This window comes from Bradysia coprophila, unplaced genomic scaffold (assembly GCF_014529535.1).
Source record: "Bradysia coprophila strain Holo2 unplaced genomic scaffold, BU_Bcop_v1 contig_350, whole genome shotgun sequence".
Taxonomy (NCBI): domain Eukaryota; kingdom Metazoa; phylum Arthropoda; class Insecta; order Diptera; family Sciaridae; genus Bradysia; species Bradysia coprophila.
Window position 1 is genome coordinate 7,877,169 of NW_023503608.1, and position 19,212 is coordinate 7,896,380.

The 19,212-nt window shown below is 35.3% G+C and overlaps 3 long non-coding RNA genes across 4 annotated transcripts; all 3 read right to left on the reverse strand.

Moving 5' to 3' along the window:
• Positions 1–5,710: 5,710 nt before the first annotated feature.
• LOC119080817 lies at positions 5,711–12,260 on the reverse strand. Of its 2 annotated transcripts, none has more exons than XR_005088377.1 (3): positions 12,125–12,260; positions 11,962–12,036; positions 5,711–5,723 (listed from the first exon to the last, which is right to left on the reverse strand). It is a non-coding gene; the product is annotated as an uncharacterized LOC119080817 (long non-coding RNA). The 2 variants fall into 2 exon arrangements; XR_005088376.1 differs by lacking the exon at positions 5,711–5,723 and adding an exon at positions 11,616–11,798 and having other exon boundaries at positions 12,125–12,259.
• Positions 12,261–14,283: 2,023 nt separating this feature from the next.
• LOC119080816 lies at positions 14,284–14,953 on the reverse strand. Its single transcript, XR_005088375.1, has 3 exons — positions 14,780–14,953; positions 14,613–14,687; positions 14,284–14,499 (listed from the first exon to the last, which is right to left on the reverse strand). It is a non-coding gene; the product is annotated as an uncharacterized LOC119080816 (long non-coding RNA).
• A 3,380-nt stretch (positions 14,954–18,333) lies between these two features.
• On the reverse strand, positions 18,334–18,994 carry LOC119080815. The gene is made up of 3 exons (XR_005088374.1): positions 18,835–18,994; positions 18,668–18,742; positions 18,334–18,544 (listed from the first exon to the last, which is right to left on the reverse strand). It is a non-coding gene; the product is annotated as an uncharacterized LOC119080815 (long non-coding RNA).
• Between the last annotated feature and the right edge of the window lie 218 nt (positions 18,995–19,212).

Here is a 19,212-nt window from a genome sequence, read left to right on the forward strand (position 1 = left end):
ATTGAACCGAATGTAATGGCTATTTTCGATTGCATAGATGGCAGACGTAATTATCTACTAACTTTTAATTAAAATCAAATCGAATTCGTCCAACACCTCGCACTTAATGAATGCAATATATTAATCGAGATCACCTCAAATATTGAGTATAAATTCCAAAATTTGGTTTACCCATTTGATAATTATGCCATGCTTCAACTGACATCGATTGAATATTATTAATTATTGACGCAATTTTCCAGTTAACTGATCTCCAGAGATAGTGTATAATTTACGTTCAACATCATTTTTCAAAGCATAAAATATTCGTCATATATATTAATGCTAAATAGATGTTGTACAGGTGCAGTTGCAGTACGTATACGTATACACACAATGTGCGTGCATCCTTTATCATGTCATATGAATCGTTTCATATACAAAATTGAATGTATCATAAATGTGTAGGCATATAAATGCATTCGTGCTGTTGTTTCGCTTCCACTCCAATTGGTGACCAAAATTCTCATTATATTAATTGACGAAAATTTGGTAAATTAAAACTAAATTCACTTCAAACAGAAATCAATTCGAATGTACTCATCTAGCAGATAATTATGAACATTTTGGGCTCGTACAAGGCCATTTGTTTTAATTGATTTAAAAGTTTCAAAAAAAAATGAAAAACTCTGACCACCCAAACGTTAAATTCAAAATCTAAATGAAGAAAACTGGACCCATTTTCATAAAATTTTTCTCTGTCGAATTTGTAGTGTCAACACCTTTTATTTTCCGTTATATTCACACTTGCAGAGCTTACACTTCCGTAGATATAGTGAGACAATGCAACAATAAAACAGTCATAGATCACCACCCAATGAATCACATTTGCTCAACTTCACATGACAACCAACATTCTCGACTACCTTTTCGCAAATTGGCCATGGTTTGCTAAAGCTACGATGCAAGCACATCCCTCTATAATAATTGAATCTGTTACTTCCTTTGTTGAAAATATCGATTAATGTTACAAATTCTTTGTTTATCTTGCTGTATGACAGAATGAGCTGAATGCTTTCATTTATCAGCGTTGTTGTCAATAGCAGATACAAGGTACAGTGAACTTTTGAGATTCCTGAAGCCATTTTCCTTGTAAGCGAATCGTCGTTTCCATTTTAAAATTTACATTTTGATCAGATTTCATTTAGCATTCACTTACGTGTATTTAATTCAGAGACAATTTAGAGATGGTCACACAACAAAGGTTTCCATACAATTACCAGAACGTTTGTCCTTGCGTTCATCAAATAAATCGTTGCGAAAACCATTTCCACATTAAATTATTTTCTGGTTCTGGTTGTTGTGCACAACACTTATAATACTTACACTCTCAGCCATTAGCATTTTCGATGTATTCAATGTAAGAGAGCGAGTAGAGAGACGTTGGAAAACTTATAACATGCTTTCAAATAAATTACGTTTTATTTTCCACCTCCCAATAACGAGCCGTGTTGAAGCCCAGCAAATTCAATTTGGGAAACGTGTATACACAGCAAATATTGAATAGCAGGTTTTCAACTCGACAACCTAACATCAAAAGAAATACATTCGTTTTAAACATGTCTTCAGTATTATATTTTGTGTATATAAATGAATCTGTAAAAGTTTATTCATCATTAAAAGCATGAACATGGTGTATTAGCCTTGTCAACTATAAAACACCCAGTTCATTTCAATTACAACTTTTACAGATAAAATTGAAGCAATAGAATCGTAAACTTATAAAGCTGAAAACACACGAGCAATCGCAAATGCTGAAACTGACAACTCCATTGTAAAAGTAGCAGAACCACTCTATCGACCTATGTATTTGTTCGTTGCTATTTCGATTGCAGTGAAGCTTGCGTTATAGTATTGTTGTGGTGCAATGTTACCTAATGTTTCTGGGATTTAGCGTCAATTTAAGCAAATACTAGCGACCTTTCAATATAATGCTGTAGGAATGATCAGCGTCACATTTCATCTAATTCTATTAGCTTTGTTGACCAAACGGCAAATGCTGATGCTGAAAAAGTCGAATAAATCGAAAATATCAAAATCAGTGTCGTTTAAAATATCTAAAGCGACCTAAAACTCAAACAAAAATTTTTGAAACTTTCGTTTTACAAAGAATGTAAAAAAACCGACAACATCGCATTTACTGCTACTTCTTGTGGTTTTATCTATACGCAACAGCTTTCATTTCTGTTGTTTTTTCTTACAGCCGTCTGAAGCTTATCGCAGCGCATCTAACATTGTACATTTAGCGATTGTAAATTCAAAAAAAAGTAGCATATTTTCGAAGTTTTCGTTAAATAAGATTGCATGCATTTCTTGCCACTTCGGCTTTATCTCACTGCAGTGGCGCCAACTTAAATTTTTGAAGAATGGTGTTTAAAAAAAATGTAAGAATAAGAAAATATTGTTGAATTAAGATTTTACGATACACGAATTTTTAATTTTTTAGAAATATTTATTTTTTAAGGAATAATTATTTTAGACAAGATCCACACATACACAAGTTGACTGTATTTTGATGAACGTACATAGGGTTCCCAGACGAAAATTTTAAAAAGAGGAAATTTGACAGGGAAAAAGAGGATAAAAAGAGCAAGCTGATGGCTCTGGCGTATTAACACTTAGCAGTACTTCTCAGGTATTTTCGCCCTTTTTATAAAATTTTCGATGAAACTTCATTACTAGAAAGTGCTATGGAAAATTGCAATCGGAATCATAGCGAATAATGTAGCGAAGCGAAGCGAGCAACTTTTTTCACAGTTTTTAGCGTGCGTTTTGAAGTCTGGATAGTTTCTAAAAATACATTTCAAGAAAGCACTAAAGCTGAACTTTGAAAGTTTCCAAGAAAGTATACAATTTCGTAATAGTTTCCATGTGAAGTGGTTGCTGATGATTCATTTGAATCATTTTATTATTTCATAAAAGTATCGACAAACATACGGCCGCGCATCGATTTTTTTAAATTATACCGAATCTGTAAAGATTTGCTGAAAACTAAATATTTATATGAAAAAAAGAACAAAAGAAGCCATTTTACTGAAAAACGTGTTGGCGATTTAGGGTAGTGCTCAGCCTCGATGAATTTGCTGAGGGTGGTGCCCGAGCCTCTGGGCACCACTGAAGTCAACGCCTCTGCGACACTGCTTTTAATTCTAATTTTTTTTTACAGGCGTAGGACGACGTGTTTAAGTCTGTGTGTTAAGCGATCGTAAGTCCATATAAATGGGCGCGTTTTCGAAACTTTGATTTTAAGTAAGGAAAAAGTCCAAAACGTCGATTTAAAGCTTTTACTGCCACTTTATGGCGGTTTTTCTCTATACTAATGTCTCCAATGTTATTGTTTCTTTTCTAGAACATCGCAGAACGTCTGGGCTTGTGAATTAAGCGATCACCAACGATCCACATAATCAACCATATTTAACAGAATTTTCGTTTTACAAAGAAATAGGTCAAAAATGTCAATATTTTGAATTCTATGACATTCATTTAATCGTAAGTTAATTAGTGACTTGAACTTTGAGTCCATGTCATGTTAACTTTCTTCGTTTTAAATTCAAATTTAGAACTGTCCGAAGTACTGAATATAGCCGGCATTTAAAAAATCAAATTTTCCGATAAAATAAAAATAAAAAGTCTCACCATAGATCTCTTGAACGTAATGCCTACTCCATACTTCTAATCTGAAAAATAAATCAACGCTTAAACAGGCAATGAATTGTTCTGCATTTTTAGCACACATTTCAATCGCTTATGGTACGAGAGGCCCATAATGTTTAATGTTGTGTAATATAGAGAAAGAAACTCATCCAACGTTCTCCTTTCATTATTACCGTCGATAATAAAACTTTTCTTCCCAGGATTAGACTTGTAATTTGAGTTGAGAAAAGTGTTGAAAATTTTAACGGAAAACAAAAGCATAGTTAATGCTTTCGATTTTCTCATTAAATGGGTTTTAAAATATAAACACCTCTTGAAGGTGAACATCATCTATACTTAAGATACATATAATAATACGTAGCCCATGCATATCAGTCGTGTTCGTTTTAATATAAAATCCAAAAGATAATATAAAATAGAGCGGGCGAAAACTTTACTCTTGTCTTAACCTATAGAGTAGGTATATTTCGAAATGAAAAGCGTTTAAATTGTATTTTGTTAATGTTTTCGTGTTGTGTATTATTTGTTTTTGTTCTTGGCGGAAACAATTTCTAGATTATTTGTTACTTCAAACAGCAATTTCAGGTTGTATTTAATTAAGTTTCTGTTTTCGAAAAGTATTCTTAGCAATTTAAATTTTCTCATCTTTATACAGTTTGGAGATGAGTGGAAGATAGAATTTTTGGCGGCAAAGAAGTGACTACTTCTACGACGTACTCATCGCTAGGGTGTTGCATAATTTTAAATAAATAGAAAAAAAAAAAACGTTTTTGTCATTGATATTATTATTATGTGTCTGAGTACTATAGGCAAAACATTGCATTATAGTCATCTCATGAATAAATTGATCTAAATTTTCCATTTTGTTTCAAGTGATTATTTTTTGATATAGCAAATCTTTTACTTCTAGAGATGCACCGCACCGTATGTTATAGTATATAATAAACTGTAGCCAGAGCTCAACGTTTTTGGTTATAGTTGTCGTTAACAGATGACACATCGTAAACACATCGTTGATAGTTCCAGCAGTTGAATATTTCCAAACGAAATCTCTAACTCGATTTAAAAATCATAGAAAAAATATCTAGATGAACTTAGCGAGTCTAGAGGCTAATTTTTCGCCAGTTGTAATTAGAATCAACAGAATCTATCTTCTGAATTTTACAATAATTTGCTAATATCGAAAGCTTGTACCACATATTTGGTGTTCGACCGACAAAAGAGTTTTCGACTTACCCTAACACACACATTTTATGCTTCATTTTGTACGCGTTCCATAGTTGGAGGATATTTTGTTGTATCAAGTGGAAAGAAGAAGATATTTGAATTTTATATTAACATTTCTCGAATAGCTGAAAGATGCTGCTAATGTTATTAAATTTCAGTTATACTTAAGTCAAATAACAATGTATCTAATATGCCCTTTTTTGTTGGAACTAATATAGCAGGACTATAGCGCTGATTGTTACAACGTTTTAAATGCTGAATTTTGTGCATTTATTTTAATTAATGAGATTCTTAAATGGTCGACATAACATTGTCACTGAAACTTTACTTGTCTTGTACTCAACTCGCATGAATCGCATTGTTTTGTAATGAATTATGTTCAAATAAATACGAACAATATACAAAGGAGCTTCATTTATAATTAAAAACGATTTCTTCAGAAACTGAGTTGCAATAATTAAATTTATAAAAGCAATGCAGATAAAACGTTGGGGATTACGGAACGGTATACATTTTACGTAGGGATATTCATTTCGATTAAAATTAATTAAAAAGCGAGCGTCACTTTTGTTTTAGTTACATTTTTCATTTGACCTTAATGAATGTATGTATGTGTGTAGCTGAGACATTATGGAAATTTTATAATTAAAAGCTCAGAAAAGCTTTATAGTTTCAGTACGCTATGAACACCGACGGTATATCCGACACATGGTGCTCTTCCATAATGAGTAAAGTAGGGCTGACAAGGACCAATATACCATTGACGTTTTTCGATGGAAAGAAAAGGGAAATGACTCAGTCGACTCTACGTTATAGACGAAAAAGGCTCGTAAGTCTTGCTAGGTACCGTATCTACATTTCGTTGAATTACTTACAATTTACCAGCACTTTAATTTGTAAGATAACGTGATACCTCTGTCGTCCTCCATGTAATTGGTCCTCATTTACTACACTCTAGCCCCCAAAAATACCACGTTTTCAATAGTAGCTTGAATTTCCATCCTGAAGTCAACGACAAATATGCATTACAACAACGACGACGACATCCTTTAAGTATGAGCCTTGTATAGTGTTCTGTTTTATTCCGAAAGGTTTGTTGAAAATAAATGAAGTAAAAGATATCTACGATATCTTGATCAAAGAAGTCAACAAGGCTATTTCCTTCATTTCTATATACTCGGTATATTACAGTATATCGAGTAAACTGTAGTATATGTCGTATATCGAGTATAATCGTATAAGTTTGACAACTGTAACCTGGAAGAAAATGACAGGGGAATTCCGTTCATTTTATTTATACTGAGTATATCGCGTATATTCTGAGTATATCCAGTATATCGAGTATATCTTCGTATATTCCGTATATCGAGTATAAGTCGCACGTGTTTGACAACAGCCACATGTAGAAAAATGGAATTTTTATACGTGACATATTTCGATCAAACAAAATGCCAGTGTGTAGCTTGTGATCTCAGGAGTCTGGCAAGGTAATTAGTTTTTCAATCGGACTAATATCGGCTGAGCGATAAGACTATGAAATCATGTGCCAATCACATACAAAAACAAACATTTTCCAAAGTCTTATCGCTCAGCCGATATTGGTCCTATTGAAAAACAAATTACCTTGCCAGACTCCTAAGATCACAAGCTACACACTGGCATGTTGTTTGATCGAAATCCATCGCGTAAAAAATTTCATTTTTCTACATGGGGCGGTTGTCAAACTCATCCGACTTATACTCGATATACGGAATATACGAAAATATACTCGATATACTGGATATACTATATAAATAAAATGAACGGAATTCCCCTGATATTTTTCATACCTAGGACCCGAAAAGTGCGACCTCGTTTTTAGCGTATTCGATTCCTGACCTCGCCTTCGGCTCTATCTGGAAACTTCTCACACGCAAAATAAGACTTGTAGTCCTAGGTACGAAATGTACTATTTTACGTGACGAATTTTAATCAAACAAAATGCCAGTGTGTAGCGCGTGATCTCAGAAGTCCGGCAAGGTAATTAGTTTTATCTGTCTAGATCGATAATCTCGAGCTTATCCCTCTATCGAGTTTTTGTTTATCTCGATATATCTGTTCTCGACAGATAAAATATGATTTGCACCTATTGCCAGACTGTTATTTTGACGTGTAGGCATTATGGCCCACGCCTTCGGCTAAGGCAATAATGTCCTACACGTCAAAATATCAATCTTGGCAACAGGTGCATAATATATATTTCAGTCGGACATTTGCATACTTTGAGGCGTTATTTGGAAGTCACGTTAACCCAGACTCTAACTTGAAGTTTATGTTTTGTTTTAGTATTAGTCGTGGAAATCTTAACATACCTTCATTGCAACACTCGATCATAAAGTGGATTCCAACCAAACCAAACACACAATTCCGTAAAATTGAAATACGGAAAGGTGTATACAAAACTAGGTATCTAACCCAGTTGCAATAATTGGTTTCCGTCATCAAATTCATGAGAAAATATCGAAAATATAGTTCCTACAATTTCCATGACATTTCGAATGGGATATTTTCGATTTTCGTCGAAACGGAGCACGAAAAGAGGAAAAAAGGAAAGCATACAGAACAAACAAGTGCACAGAAACACCCAATAAATATTTTTATTTAAAGGGAAAATGGGAACACAAGAGCGATAATCAGAAGTGACATGACCAAACTTTATATTTTCTGATGAAAAATATTATTTTTTTACGTCTCTGGAGAAATCTATACGGTGGGGTTTTTTTCTCTCTATAAAATAGAACTGCGTTTCCCATTTCGTTATGGAATGTTTTTCAGTCTTATCCACTCCAGTGTCCCGACCCGAATATAACACATTATGTATTTCCTAAAATACAGTTTATTCTTCGGTGTATGTATTACCATTTTTTTCCCTATCCTGACACATCAAAAAAATGCTAAGGGGACCATTTTCGGATAGATATTTTCATATTTTTGTTTTCCCTTTTTTCATAAATAAATAAACTCAACTGTAATTTGGTTTTTTATTATACACACATTTATTCGGTTATGACAATATAATAAACAATGGAATTGATTGTATCTTTTCGAATAATAAAATATGGATACGACCATAATATGCCGAACGAGGTATACACAGAATATTTTTCACAATGTCCTGTTCGTTTGGAGTTATTTAGTAGAATATAATCAAGTTAATGAAATTTTTTTGGCACAAACAATTTTAGTTTAGTAGAAAATAATAGAATGTGTCATGATTTTTATGAGAAATAAAAAAAAACGTTTTTCTACAGAAGTACTAGCTTTACTAACCAGTACACTAGAAGGTTTCATTCGAGGTTTAAAAGTGTTTATAACCTTTAAAGATTTATGTAGCAAAAAAATCTATGTTGAAACTAATGAAGTAACAGATTTTGAACCAGTCTGTTAGAAATTCTATGATATTTGTCTTAGCAATATTTTATTTTTGTTTAATTTCAATGAACACTTAATGGCCAAACAATTTTAATTTTGCTTTTTTCCCTTTTTCGAAGACACTAACACTTTTGCTTGTATTTTACATTTATTCACTTCACATCACCACAAAATTTATTGAAACACCAACAAAATCAACAAATATTCAGCACCTTCATAAAAGAAGTAGCATGTCAACTAGGCCTGTTCATTTTAGAGAAATAGTCTTAAATTCATCTGGCATGGTGTCTATCTGGTCCGGAAGGCTAAAATATTGGACCCGTATTTTTTTTTAGAATTTTAAAAAATAGTTTAGATCTGGGGAGCGAAGCATTTGTTCATATGTACGAATGCGTTGGTTAGAAGAGTAAAAAAGATATACACCATCATTCTCCTCTCTTTTAACCAACGCTTTCGTACATTTGAACAAATGCTTCCCAGATCTAAAGTATTTTTTTAAATTCTAAAAAAAAAATACGGGTCCAATATTTTGGCCTTCCGGACCAGATAGACACCATGCCAGATGAATTTGAGACTATTTCTCTAAAATGAACAGGCCTAATGTCAACATGTCACCGAAGCAGTGTTGCCACTGATGCAGCATTAGTGATGTTTTTGGGATCAATAATTTTTGAAGAATTATGAGCCGATTTCATCTCAGTGAACTAGAATCGTTTCTAAACGTTTCAACGCTTTTTAGCCCCGTACGAAGTACGAAGGGGCTTATAGGATTACGATGCCGTGTGTAATTGATGGAATTCGAAGCAGACGGTAAGGGCAAAGTGTTTGCCTATGTTCATAGATGACGAATCTGCAATAAAAATTTTGTATGTCTGTCTGTCTGTCTGTCTGTCACGTCGATATCTTGAGTAAATCAAATCTGATTTCAAATTTTTTTTTTTTCCCTGAAAGATAATCAAAATAGTGAGGCTAAGTTCGAAGATGGGCGATTTTGGGTCGGCCCCTCCCGAGCTGGGGCCAAATAACTGCTTTAACGTTTTCCAAAGATTTCTCTGGCCATTTAAAGGCTACACTTGTAAGTGATACATCAAATGAAAGGTATTTACAATACCTATCGACAAAAAAAAAAGTTGATGGAAATTGGATGACCGACTCGTGAGTTAGACCCCTTGGTGTGATCTAGGTACAGGGCGACAAGCCGTTTTTGATTGTAGGTTGGCCAAATTTGAACGGATTTTGATAGATTTTGCTTTATTAGATAGGTATTGACCGTACCAATCAGGGAAGAAAAAGTTTATGAATTTCAGTTCACCGGAGCGTGAGCTAGGTCTCTTGGAGTGAGCTTATATGTGGCTACTCGGCCGTACAGTGAAGGTGGTGTTTTTTGCCAATATCTCGAGTAAACTTTGACCGAATTTCATGATTTTTTTTATGTTTGAAAGGTACTAACGAATGTAAAGCAGTCGTACTACTTTCCACCTCCTAACAAAATGGCCGTCGGCCGCCATTTTGGATTTTTGTAAAATCAATATAAATCTGTGAAAATGATACTTACAAAGTCACTGATCAGTGGGAAGTTAGTGGTTACGTGTGTGGGGTGTTTCAAGGATCCCAAATATGGATATCTATATATAAATATATATAGCTATATTGAGCTATACAACGGTATAGATAGTTATTTTGAGCTATATACTAGCATATTTATCAGTAAATTGTTTATTTATAGGTAAATATAGGCTAATATAGGACTGAGGAAATTTTAGGTCAATTTGAAATTTGTGTTACGTTTGAAAGGAACATCGTACGGGGCTTCGTAATTGCGCTATGCGCAATTTTTAAGACGTACACATTTCATAAGAATATTTCTTTGCCGACGTTTACGGGCGCAGTAGACTTACGGTAAGAGTAGGGCGACGGACGAACTAGGGTCACGTGCGCAATAGATGTACGGGTTCGTACGGGGCTCAGTCGCAGCAAACGCTCCGACTGTTCTGACGGCTCGTTTGTTTTTGTTTTAGGGCTCTTTCTTTCATTTTTAAATATGCTGAGTGCGCGCATATTCTGAGTATATCCAGTATATCGAGTATAGCTTCGTATATATTCCGTATATCGAGTATAAGTCGCATGTGTTTGACAACCGCCACATTCAGAAAAATGAAATTTTTTACGTGATGGCATTTTGTTTGATCGAAATCCATCGCGTGAAAAATTTCATTTTTCTTAATGTGGCGGTTGTCAAACTCATCCGACTTATACTCGATATACGGAATATATGAAGATATACTCGATATACTGGATATACGAGCGTATACCGAGTATAAATGAAATGAAAGGAATTTCCCTATGAAATATACGGAGTATATAATCTGAGCAACATCGAATAAACTTTTTAAATTCTTAATCTGCTCATCACCGAAAGAAAATGATACGGAGTATATTTCTGTATATTTGACTTCGTGAATTCCCTTAATATTATGCATCTCAGCCGAAAGCATGGATCATAATCCAACTCCAGTTTATCATCGAGTTGCATACAACGTTTTTCGCAATAAAGGTAATGGAAAGTCGTACTTTTCGTCACTTGTTGCGAAAATGATATACCAAAACCCTCTCTAGCAACGAGAGAATATTGGATATACGAATTGAGAATTCATGGTTTTTGTGCTGCAGGAAATTGTGTTTCCTAAGATTCCCTTTGCAACTCTCTATCTTTTTCCATCTCTCTTCCGTCGTTTTCAGACTAAAATTGAAAATAAAAAAGCGTTTTCTTCGCAGTCGACTATGGGGAGGGGACCTAATTGAAGACTAAGTAAATTGGTTTTGATCTCTTTTTAGGTCCCAGAACTCAGATCTGAAGTCATTTTGTGGGTACATTTTCATGAAATTTTCTCTTCGTTTAGGACAGCCCCACGGCTAGTTGGATATTTTATTTGCCATTTTACCAGTATTGGCTCGCGTAAATTTAATGCAATCATTTTGAACTGTCAGAGTTTTCCAAGAACATACTTGTAAAGTATAGAAACAAACACTTACTACTTACTTACTTATACTTACTTAGGCGGGCACTACAACCTACTGTTGGTTTTGGCTTCTTACAGCAATCTTCTCCAATCGGACCTATTCCGCGCCAACGTTCTCCAGTCGCTCACTCTTAGTAATTTTAGATCAGACTTAATTGTACAATTCGCACTTAAGGTTGCGGTTGAGTGTTTTTGACCGGATGAGTTTTTGAAGACTGTAGTGTACAAACAAACACAGCATGGAAAAATATTAATTTCTCAACGTCCGTTTATTAGTTTATTGAAAGGAACATTTTACTTTTGATAAAATGAATTGGGCGTTTCATTAAAACTCAAGAGATAATGGCTCTCATTGCATTGCGCCATCCGGTATGCATACTAATGTGCCCGGCCTCCATAAGTTGCCCTCACAATGATAACCTGGACGGCACTTTGGCTCACAATCGGCTAATTATTTGAAGGTAGCAACAAAGAAAAATATTTAAATATATGCAAAACTACAGAAATGGTAACAGAAAATAGAATCAAACCAATTTGAATTTTGAAATGTTGGAGCACAGTTTTTTTTTCTCTTTTAAATCACAGTTTCAATAGACCACATTAGACTCACCGGATACTGCTGTCGCGAATACAGCTATCGTCAATGCCAATGTCATCAAAATATGTAGCAAGAAAGTGAATTTAACTGCTTAATAACCGATACAAATGGAGCACGTTTGAGTTGAAAAGAAAAATTAGTGGATGATCAATTTTATGAAACTTAAATGCGGTACCCATTGTTTTGATGTTTCAATAAAAAATTTTATGAAAAAAGCTTCAAGTTTCAGAAGCTCTAAATATTCGGTTACAACTTTTTAATAAATTGAAGAGCTGCACTTCCAGCAACTTTAGTCACTTGAATGACACGAGCAAGATGAACAATCTGTGGTGATGCTAATATTAACATTGTTAATCTTATCAACTGTGCTTCTCGGTGTGACATTGACTTTTGAACCTCCGAAACTGCCAGTAACAGATATAAGTAGGAAATAGTCTATATTTATAAAAAAGAGTATATGAACAAATTGAATGGTTTAAAAAAATTTGGTGTTGACGACATACAAAGCACCTAGCCAATCACATACAAAAACAAACATTTTCCAAAGTCTTATCGCTCAGCCGATATTGGTCCTATTGAAAAACTAATTACCTTGCCAGACTCCTGAGATCACAAGCTACTCACTGGCATTTTGTTTGATCGAAATCCATCGCGTAAAAAATTTCATTTTTCTAAATGAGGCGGTTGTCAAACTCATCCGACTTATACTCGATATACGGAATATACGAAGATATACTGGATATACTGGATATGATGAATTCTTCGGTTGATCGTCGAAATTCGCTAATAAAGTTAGGCCACTCCAAAACAACCTCTCCGCTGAATATTGAAAGGTCTTTAGCTTCCTTCATTTCCAGTGCCTTGAAAGCTGCGATCAACACATCGTTGTGAACAGAAGTTTCGAATTGGTTCTGGCGTGTGCTCTCCAGATTTTGTTGATGACGGCAGTTGCCGAAATGAATCGGATCTTCCATATTGTTAATCCATTCACTTACGTTTCTTTTACGCTGGTCATATCCCAGTGGCTGCATAATAGGATCATCCGCTTCTTCAAGTTCATCGTCGATACTGGACATCGCGTCTTCTTGTTGCTTCAGATCCATTTTCAACTGCTTGTTTCGTAAAAGGAAATCTTTCTTCCTTTTTATCTCCATCATTTCGAGTTCATGGAGCTCCGCTTCAATTTCCATGGTTTTTTTTAGATGTTGAATCTCTCTTGTACTACGTCTGCTCATCTTTGAACCGTTTTTCGACAAGACAGACTTAGCATATTTCTTTGGCTGGATCACAGTCTTTTCAATGGTTGTTTGATCCCCGATCCCAATTGCACCTTCATTAGGTTGGTTTTCCACGGTACTGTTGCCTCCAATTGCACCATCTTCAGATCCGATATTTTCAATTCGAATATCCGGAAATCCCAAACGTGATGGAGGTACTCCTTTGTTTGAGCGTTCGCTCTTACGTTGAACGCCTATATTATCCGGCTCGAAGGACCATTAATGTTGGTTGAGATTTGAATAAAACATCTCGTTTCTACACAAAGAGAGAAAATATCACATTTTCGAAATCAAATATTCACAGTCTCGCATACTCAAAGTCAATGCTACGCACGGGCCTGACACTATTCACGCTATTCCCCATTTCTTAAATGCTGCTATTCACAGAGCGTCCAGCCCGTGATGCAACGAATATTTTCTCACCCTGTCATCAACTTAATTTCTCTTTTTACAAAATTTAAGAAACGAAATCTTGCAAGTTCACCTTTTACGAATATAGGGTCCCTGACCGTGATTTGTGGACGCGAAAACCTGATCATGATTTGCTTATGTCAATTTACATGTAAAATAAATTATACTACAAATCGCGATTCTCTTGGACCTTGATTTGCGGTATGACTTGTATAACGTTTTGGAATACCTCCAAATATCGGTCTCTATTGAACTTATCAAATACCACAAATCACGGACACCATAACGCAGACCTTGATCCAATTAAAATATTAAACTTAATTAAAGAAATTTTTCAATTATTTATTAATTACGAAGCCAAATGTTCAATCTTCACAATAAAGTTAGCCGCTACTCCTGGATATCAAAGGATTCCAAGAAAATGACACACAAAGTCAAAAATTGTCACAATACCACAAATCACGGTCAGGGACCTTAGTTCAAAAGTGCGTTGTTTTAACTCCGTTTACGCGTTTTAGACTAATCTGGAATGTATGGAAAAAATCGTTTTCCTCGCAGTCGACCATGGGGAAGAATCTAGTTGTAGACTGAGTAAAGTGGTAAACCAAGAACGGACTCGAACGACACAAACAAAAACAGCATGGGAAAATATTAATTTTTCAACGTCCGTTTATTAGTTTATTAAATAGAAAAATTTACTTTTGATAAAATGAATTTGGGCTTTTCATGAAGACTCAAGAGATAATGGCTCTCAGTTACATAGCTCATTGGACAGCGCCATTCGGTATGCATACCCATGTGCCCGCTCTCCAAACGTTGGACTCACAATGATAACCTGGATCGCACTTTGGTTCACAATCGGCTAATTATTTGAACAAAGAAAAATATTGCGTTCAAATAGATGGGAATATAGAGATGGTAATAGAAAATAGAATCAAACCAATTTTCATTTTCAATAGACCACAATAGACTCACCGGTTGCTGCTGTCGCGAATACAGCTATCGTCACTGCCAATGCCATCAAAATATGTAGCAAGAAAGTGAATTTAACTGCATAATAGTCGATACAAATGGAACGAGCAAGTTTAAATTGGAAAGAAAAGTTAGTGGATGATCAATTTTATGAAACTTAAATACGGTACCCATTGTTTTGATGTTTCACTGAAAATTTTATGAAAAAAGTCTCAAGTCTTAGAAGCTCTAACTCTAAGTATTCGATTACTATTCGATTTAATCAATGCAGCGTTTCAGCACTTCCAGCAACTTTAGTCGCTTGAATGACACAAGTAAGATGAACAATCTGTAGTGATGCCAATATGTACTGACATTGTTAATCTTATCAACTGCGTTCCGATGTGACATTGACTTTTGAACCTCTGAAACTGCCAGTAACAGATATAAGTAGTAAATAGGTCTACATTTTTAAAACAGAGAATACGAAAAAAATTGAATGGGAAATTATGGTTCGTCAAGTTCGTAAGTATGGCAATTTCATGAAGTTTTGACATGTCTCCCAAAAGTCTACGAAATACCCATATTCACGAACTTTACGAACCATAATGGTTTGCCTCTAATGTTTTTTGCTTTTTAAATTCGGATCGTAGTTTTGTTTTTTTTTTTTCATTTAAGAAATTGAATTCCACTACAATGCATCGAATACATGTCACACCCTTTGTTCTTATCAAATTTGCAGGGTTTATTTCCTTGACCAAAAGTCGAATGATAAAACCTCTAAAACGTTTGTCTATACATATAAATCTGAACATCGGCGCACCACGACGCCCCTTGGCGCACCTCGGAGCACCTCGGAGCACCACGGAGCACCTCGGAGCACCTCGGAGCACCACGGAGCACCTCGGAGCACCTGGGGGCACCCAGCCTCCGAGAAGTCGGCCGGTCAGTCCTGCGAGGCCATTTTTTGAAATCGACCTCTGAGGGGTCGGCCGGTTAGCCCTCCGAGGTCGTTTTTCAAAATCGACCTCCGACGGATCAGCCGGTCAGCCCTACGAGGTCGTTTTTCAAAATAGACGTCCGACGGATCAGCCGGTCAGCCTTCCGAGGCCGTTTTTTAAAATCGACCTCCGACGGACCAACCGGAGAGTCCTACGATGCCGTTTTGCAAAATAGACGTCCGACGGATCAGCCGGTCAGCCTTCCGAGGCCGTTTTTTAAAATCGACATCCGACAGACCAGCCGGACAGCCCTACGAGGGTGTTTTGCAAAATAGACGTCCGACAGATCAGCCGCTCAGCCTTCCAAGGCCGTTTTTTTAAATTGAACTCCGATGTATCACCGATCAGCCCTCCGAGACCGTTTTCCAAAATCAGAGAATTTAACCGGTCAGCCCTCCGTAGCCGTTTTTTAAAAACGGTCTCCGACGGCACACCTTTTTACGCCGCCGAGGACGATTTTGAAAAATGCTTTTCAATGGCATTTTTCGAAAACAGTATCTGGACCTCATTCGGATTGTCAAAATTTAGCTCAAATAAATTAGCTGGCAGGACCTCAGAGTGCGTTTTTCAAAAAGTTTTCAGGACATAAATTTCTTTTCTCCAAAGTGTGCTTCATACAGGGATAAATTACTAAAACTCTATCAAACATTAAAATTCAATTCAAAGTAACTGAATAAAACAAGGAAGTCGTCTTTTCGTGAGAAATTTCTTGACCCGAGGATTAGTCGAAGTAAAAAATCAAACAATAACTTACGATGAGTTTTATAACAGATTTATATGCTTCGCCTCGGTACGTAAAGTTCGAAAAGCAGCATACGTAATTCTCGCACGCGTCAAAACAAAATCTGAAATTATTCCTAAATGTTTGTCCAATGTCAGATATTACTATAAGTAATAAAAATATCTAAGCATCTTAAGGGGTCATTCAAATAGTGCGCAAACTGTAAAGGCCCCTTATGTAATGATTGTCTTGAATTGAACGTTGTGTTTGGTTAAGCTTTGACACATTTAGCTATGAATATTTAAATGAAATTATGGCGCTTATTTGTAGCGCCCGATTAAAGGATTTAAATCATGTCAAAGATACCTTCAAAGATACACGTCCCGTCTTAAAAAATCTTTGTTTAAAACTTTTATTGAAGCAACATCTTATGCAAAAAACCAACAATCTCTGCAAATTATTACATAAGAAAAAATAACTTAAAAACGAAAAAGTAAACTAAATCAGTTTTCAGAAAAAGTGTACAATTTTTTGAACAATTTCATGTAGACATGATTTTGGTATCAGTAAAATTACGAATAACAGAACGATTACTGGTAATTACAGGAATCGGAATGTTAACACTACCTAAAGTATTAGTACTATTTTAAATACCAGTTCAGTTATATCAAAATAAATACGGTTGAAACAGTGCATATCCCAAGCGAGAAAACAGTGCAGTACGACCCGGCCGAAGGCCGGGAAACTAGAGGATGAAGTGCGGATAACTGTCAGATATAAGAGGTGAAAAGGAAAGCCGATGTGAGGGAAAATTTGTTTTTTTATTTTATGGCAAATGCTATAGCTAAGTGCAAAATCAAACATGGCGTCCTTGTACATTTTAATCGATGAAACTTTGTTTAATCTAGAATTTACTTAAAGAAACGATTGTTGATAATTTTCGTTTGTGTGATTAAAAAGAGCAAAAAAGAAAGTAAGAGAGAGATAATTAATGAAAATTATGATTTTGAAAGGGAAACGAAATTAAGGATTGAGATTATGATTACATTAAAAATGTAGAATTAAAATTCGAAGTTTGGAAAACTGGAAGCGTAGAGTTGAATCTCTGAATGCAAGAACTTTGAGTTGAATCCCGGAAAGCTAGAAGTGTAGAGTTAAAAATCGAAACACGATAAGCGTAGAATTAAATTTCGGAACGCGAAGCCAGAATTGTAATGATAATTTTTAAATACCACATGTAGGGTTGATAACCAAGTAAGGAAACTTTATTTTGATAAATAACCCTGGGAACAGTACGACCCGGCCGAAGGCTGGGAAACAGTGCTAGTCACAAAACATTCACTGCTATGATCGAAAATGCATGAATGTATGACCAAAAACCCTACATACCTGAAAATGTTTGCCACACTTTGTTCATTCCTTGATAACACGAAAACTTGAGTAATTCTCAACGGATTTCCAAAACTTTTTTTTATTCGACGGGTAATTAAATTCTTAAGGTTAAGTTCGAAGATAGAAGGGCTACAACGGACGGATGATTTTATTTCCAAAAGTATTTCGTCTCATCGTTTGATAAATCGACTACACGACAACGGATTTCTAAAAACGTTTTTTTTAATCGACGAGGAATAAAATTCTGGTCGCTCTTTAATGGAAAATATCAGAGTAATAATGAAGGAGTTATTACGAAAACAATTAATTTTTCATTTTTGTTTGAGACATAAGCAGGAAATTTGTTCAATGCCTTTTACAGCAGATAATACGATCGTTTGAAAATGTAAATGTGGCGGGGAAGCTGGCACACGAAGAGAGAAAATATCACATTTTCGGAATCAAATATTCACAATCTCACATACGCAAAGTCAATGCTACGAATATTTTCTCACCTTGTCATCAACCTAATGTCTCTTTATACAAAATTGAAGCTACGTCGTGCAAGTTAACCCTTTACGAATATAGTTGAAAAATCAAGAACAGACTCGAAATGCGTAAAGTACACAAACAGAAACAGCATGCGAAAATATTAATTTCTCAACGTCCGTTTATTAGTTTATTAAATAGAACATTTTACTTTTGCTAAAATGAATTTGGACATTTCATGGAGACTCAAGAGATAATGGCTCTCAGTCACATAGCTCATTGGACAGCGCCATCCGGTATGCATACCCATGTGCCTGCTTTCCAAACGTTGGACTCACAATGAAAACCTGGATCGCACTTTGGTTCACAATCGGCTAATTATTTGAAGGTACAGCAACAAAGAAAAATATTGCGTTCAAATATATGGGAAGATAGAGATGGTAATAGAAAATACAATCAAACCAATTTTCATTTTCAATAGACCACAATAGACTCACCGGATGCTGCTGTTGCGAATACAGCTATCGTCAATGCTAATGTCATCAAAATATGTAGCAACAAAGTGAATTTAACTGCAGAATAGTCGATACAAATGGAACGATCAAGTTTAATTTGGAAAGAAAAATTAGTGGATGATCAAGTTTATGAAACTTAAATACGGTACCCATTGTTTTGATGTTTCAATATTTATTTTTTTTGAAAAAAGTCCTAAGTTGTTGGAGCCTTAAGTATTCGATTTAATCAATTGACACGCTGCACTTCGAGCAACCTTAGTCGCTTGAATGACACAAGTAAGATGAACAATCTGTAGTGATGCCAATACTGACATTGCTAATCTTATCAACTCCGTTCCGATGTGACATTGACTTTTGAACCTCTGAAACTGCCAGTAACAGATATAAGTAGTAAATAGGTCTACACTTTTAAAACAGAGAATTTATGAACAAATTGAATGGTTTACAAAATTTTGATCGTGACGTGACGACATATCATACGAACGTACGTAAATGACACAACGACAATATAATAGGGGTAAACCATT